General features: G+C 41.7%; 1 long non-coding RNA gene across 3 annotated transcripts in view; it reads left to right on the top strand.

Annotated features, from left to right (window-relative positions):
* Positions 1-2,844: 2,844 nt before the first annotated feature.
* The window catches only part of LOC122457221, a 141,112-nt gene continuing 129,456 nt past the window's right edge, over positions 2,845-14,500 (top strand). The window contains exons 1-3 of one of the 3 annotated variants that reach the window (XR_006276670.1): positions 2,845-4,421; positions 8,484-8,564; positions 14,275-14,426. This is a non-coding gene — a long non-coding RNA (uncharacterized LOC122457221). Of the gene's footprint in view, positions 4,422-4,458; positions 8,565-14,274; positions 14,427-14,500 lie in introns of those variants that run through there. The other 2 variants (XR_006276669.1, XR_006276672.1) reach the window with 2 other exon arrangements.

Consider the following 14,500-nt stretch of genomic DNA (forward strand, 5'->3'; position numbering starts at 1 on the left):
ATTGGGAGATGCTGAAGAATTTGCTACTCCATAATCAGAGTGCCATTTACTAGTCAGGAACATAATGAACCAAGGAAGGAAGTCCTACGTATTTACAGTTTTGAGCCAAGAATTAAAGATAAAGTGGTCAAGTATTTAATAGTAGAATATTTAAATAGGTGTTATAAGGTCATCACTTTAAGTTAGATGCACTACAAATTTGGATCCAATAACTAATATACAGCTCTTAAGGGTGGAAAGCTTTTTTTTTTTCCTTTCAGGATCTTGTTTGGGTGTTTTTTGTATATATTTTACGGTGTTCATATCAGTAGTGGCAGAAGAAACGCAAAACCAAGATATCCATAAAATCAGGAGAGGCATTTCTTACAGTGCTTTAGATTTTAGTGAGCAAGCAACTGCAGCAGGGGAAGGTAGAACATGAAGGCCTGGTTACAGAAAGAACAATTTTGTTCTACAAACTTGATTTGTAATTGAATTCTTACACATTTAGGGCCTGATCCTGCAAAAACTTTAGGTATGGGTTTAACTTTACACATTGAATAGTCCCATTGTCTTCCATAAGATTGATCGCAGTGTGGTAAACTAAGCGCATCAATAAATCTTTTGCAGGGTTAGGGCCTTGATTTGTAGTTTGATTCTGGGATTTCAATATTTTATTGAATGTATACTTTAAAAAAACCCAACTGTATAATGAGGTGGGCTCATTTGAACAATGTGCGTTTTTAAAAATACAGCCAGATTGAAGATACTAGATGCTTTTTTGTTAAGACTAAATTGACGAAAATTAGAAATAACTAATTTCAGTTGATTTATCTGGGTTCTAATAAAAGGAATGCTGATTTTAGTGATGTTTAAAAACTTACCTAATAGTGTCCCATTGTTTTTCTTCCAATTTTAGTGCTCTCTGGAACAGTCAGGCCAGGTTGTGTTATACACATGTCTAATTTTAATACATGTTTTCCACATATTTGACTTGTCTAAAGATATCCCACTTATGTGCAAACTTGAGAATGTTGAGACCATGTTGGAACATTAGATTTATACTTTTTACCTATGTTAGTGAGCAACCAAACGATACTTTCTGTTTAGGATTTTAGACTGTGCCCAGCAGCATAGTGCCTAAAAGAAGACGGAAGATTTTAGTTTAAGGAGAGGACTCCAGAATTTGTTTGGCATAATGTACGGTTGAACATTAGAACAAATGAAGGTTTTGACTTGCCTATCTGTGAAGAGCTGTTTTTTCGAACACTGCAGTCTCTTTTTGAATCCTCTTATTAGGTATTAGAACTGCCTGGAGAAACTTTGATAGAACCATATTCCTTGGGAATATGTTGTTCCATCGAAATCAAACTGCTCCTGGAAGTCACTGAAAAATTCACCAGAATTTCATTTAGGAAGAAAAATGAAGAAAAATTCCAACAATCTAGAAAAGGGCCTGTTTTCACATTTTGGTGATGAAACTTTCAATTTTTTGTTTTGAAACAACTGTTTTGAATTTGTTTATATTAGATACTTTACTACAAAATAGAAGTCAAAATCAAGAAAAATATTTTCAAACCACTCAAAACAGGTTTGTTTTTTTTAATTTTCCTGTGAGGATAACTGACATTTTCAGTTTTTGCTCCTCTTCTGAGCTAAGCTAGATTTTGGGATCTCAAAATCCTTAATGAAATAGAATTTCCATTCTCTGTATAGCTTTTAGCTATGAAATTCTTGTCTACACAGTGCTGTAGTCAGGTCTACAGGGGTGTGGAGTGCTTTAGCTGTCCTGTATAGACCCTGCTGGTGCAAACTGAAAGGTAGCTAGGTTGCATTAACAGAGTCCTGTTTGAAATGGCTACAATGCTAACTTGGTACCTTTTAGTTCACGCCAGCAGGATCTTCATGGGGCAGTTAGAGTGTTGACATAAGAGCACTCTTTTATTCATACCCCAGTGGTCCAGGCTTTGGCATTATGTAGATTTGCCCTTAGTTTGTCATTTTACCTTTCCACTGGAATTTAATTGCTGTTTAAAATAAAGCAAATATGCAGAGTGATGAGGTATGGATAGAAAAATTATTAGCCATATAGACAAGTAGCTTCATATCCTGTTCCCCTCCCCCTTTTCTTTTTCCTGTAAACGTCTACATGCTTTTTAAAGCAAGGACAAGTTCATATGTTCTCATGTGCCACCATTGTGGGTGCATTATAAATACCTAGATAGAAGTTACACTTACCTAACATAGTATTTAAAGATCACACAATCTGTACCTGAACATATCTTCTAAACAACGGTGGGAGGCATTACAATATCTTGTATATGAGTGCCTCTCCTTAATTCTGTATGGAGTAATTGTATAGTCTGAAAGGAAACTCTGTATGCTTCAATGGGGGAAAAATGGCTAGTGAAGTTGTAAATGGCTACTAGGGAAGTTCACAGTGGAAATCATTTAACCCCATAGGAAACAAATTCAGATGTATACAAAGGGAATTGTGTACCCGTCATCCTTTATAAAGGGAAATAGGAATGTGCAAAGCTAGCTGAGGACAGTGAGGGTAAATTATTTCACTTTTAACACTTTCCAAAACTGCTAGTTAGGACTTTTTCATATTTTTAAAAAAACACACGACATTTTATCAGCAACTAGCTGACTTCCAAATAATAATGTTAAAAAAAGGGAAGAATTTTCTTAGAATTATACATTTTACCACATTCTCTTTGAATACATTCTGGTAGAATGGACTTTTAGCAACTTGTAAATCTAAGGCCTTCTCTATATTGAAAATTAGCCCAACTCAAGACCCTGGCAGCCAGTAATGAGCATAGCTGCACTGATGCAAACCCCTGACATAAACAAGGAAAGTCATGATGTCCATTGAGGGATCTTACCCTTGTTTGCCTAGAGCAAGTTGCTGTTTTCCTTTTTTTCTGTGCTAAACGAGGGAGTTTGAAAGCACTCGGCATTGGCCCGACCCTCCCCCCATAGAAATCAACGGGACATTTTACCCTTGACTTCAAAAAGCGCAAAGTGAGGTCAGCACTGGGTGCTTTTGAAAATTCCACCCCTAGAGAGTTTGCATCATTTGCTGGTCAGCGTCTGCTGGAGTAGGGTCTAATTCCTGTCAGAGGGGAGACTAAAATCAACTATGACGATAAAAACAAAAATGCCAATAAGCACATTTTCTTACAATGTAAATACACAGAAAAAGGGAAATCATTAAAAAGCAAAAGTCAATGAAGAGTCGCTTGGCTACAGTGAAGCAGAAATACCCCCAATTGTTGCATTGCATTGTCCCAGTGCCTTCTCCGAGTTTTGTGGGGAAGGGGGAGAGAGACGTTATGGATGGCCCTAGTTACACGACAGCTTTTCCAAACCAATCTTGACAATGCTATACTTGAAGATAGGTTAAAACAGGCTTTTTTAATAGTTGTTTAAAACTCTTCTTGAGCCTAGGCTGGTAATGCACAAATAAGCAGGCCAATTTGCATTCTCTAGTTCTTGTGTGCCGAGTGTCTTATTATAAATCTCTGTTGTCCTGCTCGGGCTCTGAAACCTGGCATGGGGGGGGGGGTGCGTCTCATGCTCTGAGCTTCAGCTTAAGTGGGAATGCCTGCACTGCGATTTTCAGAGCCAAAGCATGAGCCCCAGGATCCTGAGTCTGTTGAGACTCTACCATGTTTTGGTTTGGTTCGGTTCAGGATTTTTCAGTGTAGATGAACCCGTTAATACCCAGCTTTACAATACAGTGTAGATATACCCTTGATGTCTTCATAAACTCCTGTTTTTAAATTTAACCTCTTTCAGCACACTCACTGTGGATCCCATAGTAAACAGTGTTTGTTCTCCCTCCCATTAGTTTTATCACTGAGGACAAACAAGTTTGCTTTTATGCTGGTGCTCTGATTGCAGTTCAACATCCATCAGAAAAGACAGCTGCAATTGATCAGATGTCTTGTCAAACTCTAATATCTCAACATATTTTCTAACTTTGGTAAGACTTTTATGAAGCAATGTCCGTCCCTGCAAGAATTCTGTCCCCTGCATCAAGGGTTTGCCCCAATTTCAGTCTTTGGTGGCCAGCGTTCAGTATAGCTGCACCAGTGCAGTCCTCTAGTACAGAAAATGAAAGATGAAACTTGGATCAGTGCAGCTTATTCCTGCTTGAAACATGGGTGAATTCCTCCAGTGCAAATCACAGCTTTCCTTGCTCTGGGTTTGCCTTAGTGCAGCTGCAGCAGTGACTGGCTGCTAGTGGCTGAAATTAGGACAAGTCCTAATGTAAAATTGAGGCTTTTGTCTTGTGGGGCAGAAATGGACAAGATACAAAAAAGTGCTATCTAAATACATGGTTTGCTGTACTGCCTCAGACCATTGGGCCATCCCGTCCAGAATCCTCATGCTTCAGAAGAAGACAGGGCATGTCCTGATTCTTAATGGCAGTAAGTAATTTGACCTTTCTTTTTTCTATGTATTGATACGAATGTTGAAGCTGACACAGTGATATAATCATGGTGCAGCAGCAAAGATTTGTTTGGGTTAACTTTTTTGCAGTCTCCTTACTGGTAGTGGAAGAGGCTGCACTGGTGGCACTAGAGACTGGAGTCGCCTGTTTATCCAAATTGCACATCGGTAACTGTAGAATCTCTCCCCACACTGTCCCACCAATGTGCCTTCACTATCACTTGCAGGAACAACTTCTGGAAACAAGAGGGGTGTTCCTGTTTTCCTGCTCATGCAATTGTTAGTCTCCTTGCTCAGGCTGCTAGCAAGGGTTACAGTCTCAACTGTGGTGGTCTTGTGATGTGGCAGCAACCCTAGGAACTGGACTAAGCCACCAAACTCATTTCAGATCAGTATCAGATGGTAACGGACAGTAAATACCTCCCTAAACCACATAGAAAGTTGTGAGGTAGCAGTAAAAGACTTCCCATTACCAGTCCCTTGCACCATCCGGACCCAAGATGTACCAAAGACTTGTGCATAACATTCTTAACTGACTTAAATTTCTTTCTTTAAAGTTCAGTCTGAACCATTCTTTTAGAGTTGGCTATTGAAGCTCACCCAAGACCCAACCACAAATGAAAGCTAGTGGACGGGAGGTTTGAAAAAAACAAACCAGTCTCGAAGCAAAGGAAAGCAAGGACTATATTTAAAGTTTAGTTCAGTTTGTGGCATAGTCAGATGTCTCCTGCTCCCAGGCAGCCATGTTCAGAATTGTTAAAGAAAGGCAGCACCCTCCTAGCTGCTATGTACATGTACCCTTGAGAGTAGTTCTAAAGCTGGGTGTCAACTACATATCTCATATCTACATGTCTCCCTGAGTGGTCTCACATCTACTATACACTGATTTAGTGAGATGATGGGACTAAGTCCTGAGAGAGAGTCCTTGGGAGGGTTCTTACCCCTGGTCTACACCGGGGGAAATGGGAGAGGATTGATCTAAGTTATGCAATTTCAGCTACGTGAATAACGTAGCTGAAGTCGACGTACTTAGATCTACTTACCGCGGTGTCTTCACTGCGTTAAGTCGACAGCTGACGCTCTCCCGACGACTCCGCCTGTGCCTCTTGCCCTGGCGGAATACCGGAGTCGACAGGAGAGCGCTCAGTGGTCGATTTATCGCATCTAGACTAGACACGATAAATCGACCCCCACTGGATCGATCACTGCCCGTCGATCCAGCAGGTAACATAGACAAGCCCTTAGTAAGGAGCAGCAGCTGTCCTTCAAACTCTGAGATCTGTGTGAGAGAAAGAGTTAGTGATGCTAGTGTAACCCACTGCTCCATGTGTGTTTATGCATCCCTCTCTCTACCTGATCCACAAGGGATATGCATCTCTTGCAGTCTCCACCTGTGGAGCCTGGCACATTAGTTTAGTTTAAGCTGTATTGACTTACATTTTCAGTTCTGGAGGTTCTCTAGTCCAATTCCTAGTTTGTGTTAGCTAGGCATGGAATAATTTCTGTATTTCCAATGTCTGTATGTGGAGATGCTGAGATGCTGACAGTCTTCATTAAGATGAAAATGAGGTAGGAGCTGACCATGCAGGAAAGCCTAAGAGGAGGAAAGGATACAGCAGAGGACAATACAATAACATGGTCTCTGGAGAGGCAAATGCAATGTTGAGAGAGTATCAAAGCAGTGGTGAATGTTTACAATATATTGTATTTCTTGCTTTTTTCACTGTGTGAAAGATTGTGGTTTATAATTCTCCTGGAAGATGTAAGATTAGAAAACAGACATGGAGGAAAAGGAGGTGGCATGGTACACAGGGTCAGGAAGGGGATTCTAGGGATATGGGCCAGCATGAAAGCAGGCACAGAGTTGAGCGTGGGCAAAGGACATGAAGGGGTTGTAGTAAAGTGATCATGACAGGGTGAACTGGGTTATCCAGAGTATTATGGGATGGAGCCATGCTCCACCCCAAGTTCGCGTTCTGTGAGAGTTTTCCCCCCAGTCTGTGATGCAGATCATGCGATTGAATAAAGCGCCACGTTCCCAGCCGGCTTTTCTGGGAGTAGATCGTTTGTTTTAGTTCACCTGAGTGGTCCCTTTACGAAACGGGTCATCCACACAGGCAGCTTGCTCTAAGCAAACCCCTCCAGCATCCGCTCCAGCTCATTCCTGTGCTTCAGCAGAATCTCGTCATCAACAGCATGCGAGTGCTGCCAGGAGGAGTAACAGTGCCAGCCTGGATGGTTGTAACCTTGAGAAGTTAGTTGTCTGTGAGATCTATGGCTGAAGTGGATTGAGGAAGGGTCTCCTGTCCTTTAGTCCTGTTGAATACCCTTTAAAATGAGTGACAACAGATCTTTGCTAGATGAGCAGGTTAGCTGGCTGTTCCTGATTTTTTAAAAAAGAATTTGCTTCAACCTGACTAAAGCCTTTCTGTGCATCAATGACACATTTATAGGTTAATGTTTAAATTGCCATAATTAGGCTTCTGTGCTGACACCCTATTGAGATGGATGGGAGCAGTTCACACTGCAGTGCTGTTGTTTTAGGGCTTGATTACACTAGAGTGTCTTATTTTGAGTTATCTGATTAGCAATTGAGCCTCCAGGTGGTTAACAGGTTTCTAAAGGCTGGTCTGGATACTCCTCCCCCGCCCCCTTAAAAAAAAAGAAAATCAAAACCCCAAAACTTAATTTTGTTTCAAGGATGCTGATGTTTTGTGTTTATCTTTGGCTTCTCTGCCAAAAATAAAATGTTTACAGCTAACTCACTGGAAAATCCTAGTGGAGACCAGGAACTGTCAGTTTTCCTCAGTATAGCTAGTCTAGTTCAATCCCATCTGTGTGGTATAGTGCTGACCTTGACCAGGTACATCAAAGTAAAAGCTATCTGTTTTACTTCCCAATAACAAGCTTGATGTTAAAACACACATTGTGTTTTTGTTTTCAGTGATGATAAAGCCTTGGGTTGTCAGTTAACTTGAAATAAAAACTTCAGTGTAGAAAAGCCTTCAGGTATCAATGCATCTGTTTCCATTCCACCGCTTATCCTCACAACCAGAAAGGTCAGACGTGTTCTTTTTTAATGAAAGTTTAAATTGCGTGGTAAGGAGGAGGAATGCTAAAGATCTGCAAAAGAACCGAGGGGCTCAGAGAGGATGCAAATTCCACATGTGGATTTCTGGTGGCTCTGCTTATTAAAATCTTGCCCAGATTCAGCATTGTACTGGGGGGGAAGTCTTCAAATATAGCAGTTCATCGATGTACATAAACCAGATAGAGTTCCAGCTGCTACATAATATGGTGTGTTCTTGAGCAGAAAGTGCCACCACTTGAATACATAATGCATAGTAAAGTGGCAGACATAAAATAATAAATCATAACACTGGTGCTGCAAAACCAGAGCATTGTTTTCTGAACCTGTATCTCTTTGTAAATGTTACCAAGGATGTTAATACTGATAAAAACCAAACCATTCTGAAGGGTTGGTTCGTACACATTTTTTATTCTATATTAAGTAAATCAATTGAGGAACTGATGTAGTTCATGTCAATGCACTTTTAGCAGTATAAATGTGATTTATATCGGTATATGTTAATTTATATCAATATAAGCACCTTTATAATGGTATATTTATTTTAAAGGAACACTAGCAGGTTAATATATAGTGTCCTTGCCTGTGTTCCTAACAACACCTACAGTTTATTTAAACTCAAAGAATTTTGAAAAAATCTAAATTGCTTATCACCATTTGTATTGTTTGTTTGCATTTAATTCAGTTTAGACATTGCAAATCATCTTGACCGTTTCATTTCATGTCTGTTTTAAGTTTCACTTTCTGATTCTCCTATGGTAACAACGCAGAGTGGTTGGATTGCAGACACCTCGGGGATGTTTCAATTCAAACAAACCATGTTTACATTTAAAACAAAACTAGGTTAGATTTAAAAAAAAAAAAGAGGGAAAAAAAGAAAAACAAACCTATATTTACATTTTTGCTCTAAACTACCAGACAGTGTCACCTTTTGAAAACATTCTGCTGTCAGTTACAGGTTGGTACACTGTATGCTTGTGTATAGATATGAAACTACTATCATCTGTGTTACAAGGACACTACTAAATTACAGGTAGGTCCAATCTACACCATAAAATGAGATACTGTTTATATCTATAACTGCAGTATTGCCAGCTCTTGTAATTTTGTCACAACTCTTATGATGATTGGTGGTTTTCTCAAAGACTGAGCTCTTGGTGTCCTGTTGTTTCATGAGAATCTGAGCTCTCATTGAAAAGAAGAGTAAGTTTCTAGCCCTCATGGTTGTGGAAAGAAGCTTGAAAACCTGAACTGAAAGTAACCTGAAGAATCAGAAACCAAAAGGCAAATAAAGAACCCCCCAAGTCTCCAAGTGTATTTATTTTTCAAAATCTTAGGAGTTTCTCAGAGGCTTGGGGTTGGTGATAGCGGAGCTGTGTTGCAACAGGCCCACCTCCCTCTCGACCCCACCCCTTCCAACGTAGTGAGTGTATTGTGTAAGTGGATCCTCCTGCAGCAGCATGCGCTGCCTTTGTTGCTTTGATGCCCTGATCCTGCATTGAAGTAAAGAGGAGTTTGGATGAAAAAGAAATACAGGATCTAGTCCCAGATTTGTAAGGGGGATATGAAAGTTTTTCTTGTCCTGTGGCAGGTTAAATCATAACAAAAACATCAAGCTCCACATTTGAAAAAGCAATCACATTAAAGAATCTTTTTGATTTTCCACTTTGTACAAACTACCTGTGTCAATAACTCAGTCTGTTTAAAGGCCGAGAAAGAGCAGCGCGATTTTTGAAGTAACAAAAAGACAAAGGATCACTTTCCTTTAGCTCTGCAAACAGGTAAAGGGCTGTAGCTTTCCTAATTGGTGTCCCACAGTACTGTAACTGAATATAACCTCAATAAGATTAGACTTTGCTTTCATTTTAGAGGCAGTGGCATTTACTTTCACCACAAAAGACTCACTGCAGGGCTTTTTTTTATATTGTCTACAACCAGCCATTGTATGGCAGCTACTGTTCTGTATTATATAGGTAGTACTGTAAAAGCCCTTTTACTAGGAAAGTAATAAGCTGTAAGACCAGATATTATTCTGTGACTAAAGGAACAGTATCCTTACAATCCTTGCTACTTTCTCACAGTCTCATCAGCAGCTGAGGGCAGAGCCAACTTGTGAGAAATTTCTGGAAACAAGCTTTCTAAATTCCAGGTTGTGTTTTACAATAAAGGGTCAAGAAGCATTGCATATTTTGTTCTCCCAAACCATCTGTTAGATCAAGCAGATTTGAAAATAGCAGCAACCTTTACAAAAACAAAACAAACACTGATCACAATAGTGACCATATTGTTGAACAGCCTTTAAAGTGTGTTTTAAGTCATTGCAGAACTAAACAAGTTTGTAGAAAATCAGTAGCAAAGATTAGCCTCTAAAGAAAATATAGAAGTTGGAAATGAGTAAGATTAATTAGGTCACCCAGTCCCTCTCCCTGCCGTTACACGGCTGTTCCCTACAGTGTGTTTTGTAGTGTGTTCAGCTTGATTTTAAATGTTCCAAGTGATGGGTAATCATTCAACAGACTGGCACATTTTACCATCAGAAAAATTACCAAACAGATCAAATGGAAATGCTGGATTTGTGAGATGATGGCCATTTGGGTTAAATGCATTTACGTGTAGACGTTTTTCTAGGAGCACAGAGGTTTGGTAACTTGAGACTAAGATTTTTATTTATGTGGGACGAATCCAGCTGGAGCATTGTCCTGAAAGCCTTCTGTTTCCGTAAACCATGAAAATGGAAATACAGAACATGGGTTGGTGCCAGGGCAGATGTACACAAGCAATGCTAAAATAAAGAGTTTTTCTGTGATGGATGAACACTTGACAGTAATTAGTTAGTAAGGCTCTTTGAAGAGGGAAAGTGCTATATAAATGTGAAGTCTCACATCATCCTTTTTGAAAAACTGTCTTTAAAGGAGGGAAAGGAATGAGTGTCTTATGAAAACGTATCTCAGAAAGAGATACCAAGAGCTCCATTTGTCATGTTAAATGTTAGCATATAATACTTTGCACTTACATGATGTTTTTCGTTCAATGAGCTTAAAGGGCTTTGCAGACACTGCCACCCAATGCCTCTGTAAGATAGGTATTTACAGATGAGGCAACTGTATCGGGTACTGATACTACACCAAGGGTGGCCAACCTGTGGCTCTGGAGCCACATGCGGCTCTTCAGAAGTTAATATGTGGCTCCTTGCATAGGTGCTGGCTCTGGGGCTGGAGCTACAGGTGCCAACTTTCCACTGCTCAACCCTAAGCCTTGCCCCCACTCCACTCCTTACCCCAAGGCCCCCACCCCTTCCTGCACCCTCCCCTGAGCCTGCTGCACCCTTGTTTCCCCCCTCCCCTCCATCCCAGAGGCACGGGGAGGGAGGGGGAGGTGCTGATTGGCAGAGCTGCCGGAGGGTGGGAGGCCCTGGGGGCGGGCTGGGCAGTGGGGAGGGAGGAGCTGATGAGAGGCTGCTGACGTATTACTGTGGCTCTTTCACAATGTACCATTGGTAAATTCTGGCTCCTTCTCAAGCTCAGGTTGGTCACCCCTGTACTACACTAACTACTGTGACAGGGTGCTGAGTGAGAAGCACCTAATCAGCCCCTGCCACTCCAGCCCCAATCAAGGGGAATGGATTGGGACTGGTTGGATAGCCCTGTGGCTGTCTAATGGGCAGCACCTGCCAGCCTCATTAGCCAGGGCTATAAAGGCTGTGAGGAAGCCAGACCGAAGGGAGAGAGAGAGAGGTCAGGCACAGAGGGAGGGTGGACAGCCTTCGGGTCTGTTGCTGGCCAGGCCTGCACTTGGCAAAGTTGGCTGTGAAATCTGTATATGGGTGGAAAGTGGTGGCGGGGAAATAAAGAACACTGGTGTTGCATCAAGCTGAGGCATTCCTGATCAGAGAGGGCAACAGGGGCTGAAACCAGAGGGGCTCAGTGTGCGTCCTCGCTACAACTACAAAATGCAGTATACTGTATTTATTAGTAGCACTAAATTGTGCCTAAATAGGGAGGATTAAAGCATTTGACATGGAGTTTTAGAGATCCCAGCTGGCTAACTAAAGAAGGGATCAGCAACATTCAGATAATTTTCTGTCTTAGGCCTCTGTCTACACTACAAGCGAGGGGTGTGATTCACCTGCTTGTGCACACATACTCATGCTAGCTCAAGTATAAATGGCAGTGTGTATTTTGATTTGGAAATGTTCCTGAAGTGCTTCATGCTCCCTTTCTCCTCTATAGGCCAGACTCGCTGGTTGGACTACATCTCCCATGATGCACCATGGTCTCCCACCTTGGTGAGGGGAGGCAGAGCATCCTAGGAGTCCTGGGCCATGGTGCATCAAGAGAGAGAGGCAGTCTGGGCAACGCTCCCCAGGTACAAATTATATTGGGAGAATAAGGCACCTGAACTACAACTCCCATGAAGCATACGGCAGCATAGCCAAAATGAAATATTTTGTTTTTTTAATAAATATTTGAAATTTTCTGCAGAAAGCAGACATTGTTCGTTTCACTTTTCAAAAAAATTAATTGAAAACCCAATTTTCCATTTTTAAAAAAGTTTTGATGCAAAACTTTTGACCAATCCTAAAATTAATGCACTTTTGAACCTGTTAAAAAATCCTAGACTAAATCACTGCATATTTTGATATCCTCACTCAGTGATGACTTAGCATCTATTAAAATATTTATTACATTGGCTGAAATGATTTATCTGGAATAAACTTGGCTGCCTCTTCAAATTCCTAAATGTTCCATGTTCTGGATAAAAAGCACAAGCTCACCACAGACTAAACCCTCTCTTAAGCAGACAATGGTCCACAATGACATGCAGACTGGAAAGTCATTCCTGTAGGGGCAAAAGGATCAGCTGTCCCAAAGTCTTAGAGAAAAGACATTGACAGGGTCCAGTCTTTCTTGGGTCCAGTCATTCTTAACAGATGGGAAGCAGTCAGCAGTTAAGTGAAGAGTTAGGCTGGGAAGTGTCAGAAGAGAGAGAACTCTGAAGACTGGAATTCTGAGGTTACCTCCGTGCGGAGTGCCTATTGCCTAAGAATGCTGTTGCACATGGATGCTGGTGGGTCCAGTTTAAAAGGCCTTGTGAAAGCATGGAAACACTGAGTCTGGTGGCAGCTTTGCCAATCTTGGAAGCTGAGGCTGAGAACTTTGCCACCCGCAAAATAACAGATCTCATTGAGTTCACGCGTGATTTCTTGGAGGGGCACAAGGTGTTTTTATTTTGTAGGCATCATTTGTTTTTATCTACCATGCTATGATGTCTGTGGGGTTTCTTCTTTTGATATCCTGGCTACAAATAGCAAGCTGGTCTTCTGGTAAGATTCCTACTCTTTCAACTAGATCTTGCATGACTGGGAACCTGTTTATACTGGGTGAATGAGTACCCAAACTGACACTGACATGCTCCAGCCTACAGGTGCGGTACCATGGGCTTGCATTAATGTGGTTTGAAATCAGGCTGAGCTAAACCATTGCAGTGGGGGTTTGCGCTGGTGTGTAGATATATTGGTGCAAACACCCTCAGCACAGATTAGCCCTAAGACTGTGCCACCATTTTCTTTCTCTTGTTGTCACTTTGGCCAGTTAGATGTGAGTCCTGTGCCCTGAGATCTCTGCAAACTCAAACTACAATGTAATCAGCGAGCCAAGAACCACTGTCTCTTTGGATGGGTGCATTATTGATCCTCAACTGACAGTAACTCGGAGTCCCGCCCTGCCCCTTTTCCTAGATCACAACTACCATGAGAGCAAGTCAAATGGACTCTTGGCAAGTGACTGCAAGGCCAGAATCAGGCACCAGGCAGCACACGTTAATCTTTTAGTGCCTCCAAGTTTCCTGGTACTTTCTGAAAGCTTTCATTTAGTATCTGTACAGAGCTGGAACCTACAAGCTCTGAACAGGCTGGAGTGGAAACATTCTCCTACCCGGATGCTGTGACCATCGTAGATAATTCATCTTTCCTGCCTTAGCTGTTCTTCCTTGGGACTAGAAATGGTGATTCCTCCTTTCTATCCAGGAGCCTTGCCTTAGGAACAGGAACAGGGCCTTTTGTGTCTTCTACTCTATGATACTGAGCATGGCTACCTGGCTTGCAGTGCTCAGGTAGAGTCAAAGCACTGTGTCATGTGCAGGCAAGGACAGCAAAGCGAAATTGGGTAAAAAGGGGATAGAACAGAATCAGAAAAAAAAGAAGAAAATTTGGAGAGGTGTGAGCTGCGGTGCACTGCCTGCAGAGGCGGAACATTCTGGAACAGAAAGTAGAGGTGTGGGCCTTGTAAACACTCTTGTACTAGTAACTGACAGCTCTAGCTGCCTCCACGTGGTTAGTGAGGGCACCCACCGCCTTTTGTGCAACATCCTGAACCCAAATTGGGCGAGGTGCTCGGCACACATTGTTCTCTGCCTATGATAATTGCTCTGTTTGTGTTGTCATGCAGCTGAAAGTTTTACTGTGTGTGTGAAGTTTGCATTAGAGCAAACAGGGCAAAAACATACATGCACATGTCATTCAAATCTTGACCAGTTAATCCTATAAAAGGTAGAGGAATAGATTTATTTAGGAATGGGACAAAGGGAGGGAGAGGGGGTACGAGGGAGGGTCTTTTGCTCTTTGACAAGGACAGGAAACGCTGATTTGAAAATGCCTTGAAGAAAAACTTTTTGTGAGGCAGAAAACTAGGACAAAACTTTCAAACCTGGGTGCCTAAAGTTTTATTTTTATCATCCATTTTTAGGCAGCTGGCTACAAATGGCTTAACGTTCAGAAGAGCTAAGCACCCACAAATCACGTGGAAGTCAAGTGGAGCTATAGTATGGTTGAGTGGAGAGGGTCCTGGAGGGATGTGGGAGACCTGGGCTCTGCCACTGCCCTGCTGGGAGACCTTGGGTAAGTCACTTTGCCTCTCTGTGCCTCAGTTTTCCCAGCTGTAAAAGGGGGGTAGTGATACTGTGACCTCCTTT

The sequence above is a fragment of the Dermochelys coriacea genome, chromosome 1 (assembly GCF_009764565.3).
Source record: "Dermochelys coriacea isolate rDerCor1 chromosome 1, rDerCor1.pri.v4, whole genome shotgun sequence".
NCBI lineage: Eukaryota > Metazoa > Chordata > Testudines > Dermochelyidae > Dermochelys > Dermochelys coriacea.